At 39.9% G+C, this 2,500-nt stretch overlaps 1 protein-coding gene across 1 annotated transcript in view; it reads right to left on the bottom strand.

Moving 5' to 3' along the window:
* Window positions 1-2,444: 2,444 nt before the first annotated feature.
* LOC138057205 (uncharacterized) overlaps window positions 2,445-2,500 on the bottom strand; it is a 4,995-nt gene continuing 4,939 nt past the window's right edge. Inside the window, exon 6 of the mRNA XM_068903262.1 lies at window positions 2,445-2,500. This exon is cut by the window's right edge and continues 330 nt beyond it. The gene's annotated coding sequence lies outside the window, so the exon portion shown is untranslated.

The raw sequence follows: 2,500 nt of genomic DNA on the forward strand, positions 1-2,500 counted from the left end.
ATCAGGTCTCTATCCCTCGACCAATCCGGCACGGTTGAACCCAACGGAAAAGCTCTTGGGGTCACTGGGACACACAAGCTCCACCACCGCGACAAGGTGACAAGGCCAGCGTGGAGTTTTTCTGCCAATAAAAGCTATAAATTCCTTGGCCATTTGTAACACAAATGTAACGCAAAAATGCTGTATCGGGAGCGCATGTCTGTCCAAGATTTCCTGCGATGAAAAAGAAAAATACGAAAACAAATAGAGTATCTTGAAGCGAAGTGTTTCAAAATCGTCCAGGATGTACCACCTCGTCAACAACTACAAGGCGAGCCTCCTCCAATTTTTTACACAACCAACTGCCTTTTCTTTTGGAAATATAAGTGAACTCGGAAAAATGCTGCTCGTAATTTTAGTCGAACCAAAAACAAATGGTCACGTCGGACATTTTCCTTCAACTCGAATCTCTCGAAAGAAAATTTAATCAGCCTAAGCTTGAACTTATGTCAAGTACGAATTGCAGGAATGTTTCAACGAAATTAAAAGTTGTTTCTAAAAGCCTAATCCACCGAATGGTTTATTTGAGGTTTAACCTTTGTCGTGATATTAAGACAAACCCTGGTCCTGGTGATGGAAAACATTTCATGAATTACTGCTTATCACAACTTGGCAAGTTCTCTTGTGCAGTTGAGCCATTTTTGGAACTTGCGTTTGCTATTTTGATGCGTGACCTCAAGACAGTAACTGAGATAAAGCTGTCTGGTTCAAAAACGGTTTCGCCTTATGATGTTTGGCAAATTAAGCATTAAAAGCTGTAGAAGACATGTTTATGCTCATTTAGTTCAGTTCACGAGCAAAGAGAGCGTGCTTTTATCGCAAACTGAGGTCCAGATATTTTGTTGATTCGAGGCCATGACACCAACACGGCGTCTCCATATAAAGCTCTCAAGAGGCTAGAGTTGCACTCGGCTATCGCCTCGTGAAACTCTTACGCATCTTTCGTGCTCTCCAAACTTCCCGCGTGCATCCATAACTCGATATACGCACGCTAAGCATGAACAAATTCTTAAGTCTTTTGTTTTGCCTCTCTACATGGCTCACTCTCAGTATTTCTTGGCAAAATAAATGAACAAATAAATCTTAAAAACTTCTTGCAGCGCGCACCAGCTCAAAGAAGAATGATTCAAAATTAAAATCCAAAGGTGACCTCCAGACCTATAATCAGCACTTCCTTCAGCCGTTACAGTATTGGGTATCTGCTTCAACTATTCTCTACAGATTACATCATCAATCGTCCCAAAATCAGATGGTGATCAACTTCATTTTTGTCATAATGATTGATTGTAAAATGTGTTGCGGTTGGTAAGCTCGATTTCCGGGCAAAATTTAGATTTCTCTAGCCACTGGATTTGGACAAAGCGAGAAAAACTCGCAAGCTTCACTCCCACCGCTAACTTATGTAAAGCGTGATAACAGAAAGGCAGAAAATAAAGAGCGTATACAGAAACTGTGCGCTTTGCGATCCATTTTAGGCAAACAAACAAGTCTTTGTAGCATGAAAGGTGAGCGTCACAGTGTTGAGATTAACACATCAGAAAACGTGAAATTTGGGAATGCGGAAATTAATAATAGACCTTACCAGTATATAGGAAAATCTTGACGGCTGAAAAACACGGTCAGAAAGTACAGCAGTTAAGAAAAATGACTTCATTAACCAAATTCATATGAATTTGCACGCGGCTTCCAATTCGGGAGGAAAAAAAGTCAGAGACAAATGTGTGGCAAATTAAAAACGCGACTGGCCGCTTCAGGCTTGCACAGCTACATTCCTCATGTTTGGTCAATGCCATCCTTTAGTTGTCTAATCATTTGTTCTTCAGAATTCACCTTCGAACGCTTGACATGAAATGAACCGTTCTTCTGAATGGTAAAACAAATTCATGAAGTGCTGCATAAGAGGGATGATGACGAAGTCTCTGTGACTTTATGTCATTTATCAAAAATTCATTTTTCCATTGGCGTGGCAAAGTGAATAATATACGCCATGCTTTTGAACCTCTCAAGGGTAGGGTAATATTCATCAAGACAAACGAGGTAAAAGGAGGTAGAAACTTGGACCCTAATAATGGTGGCAGTTTTATTGCAAACAAGAAAAATTAAAACTGAGCACGTGTCTTATAGCTATCTTAGTTCTAGAAATCGTCATGGCCGTATTTCTTTGCATCACCAGGCCAATATTATATTGGCAAATTTTTGTCATTTTGGACTAAAGGCAATTCTGAAAGACGAATGAAAGAATTGTTGGTATGAATCAGCGTTCTCTTGGAATTGCAACTGTTGAATTCTCTTGAATTTGCGACTGTCTTCCCTGCAATAATTTCGCGGTCGACCGTACTGTTGGGTTACTGAAAGCAATTCTTGAGAACGGTAACGCGCGTTAGTAATAATTAAAGACTCCGGACCATGGTGAACTAAATGACTTTATTTGCTTGGTTTATTTAAATCATACAGAATTACG

The sequence above is a fragment of the Montipora capricornis genome, chromosome 7, assembly GCF_036669925.1.
Source record: "Montipora capricornis isolate CH-2021 chromosome 7, ASM3666992v2, whole genome shotgun sequence".
NCBI lineage: Eukaryota > Metazoa > Cnidaria > Anthozoa > Scleractinia > Acroporidae > Montipora > Montipora capricornis.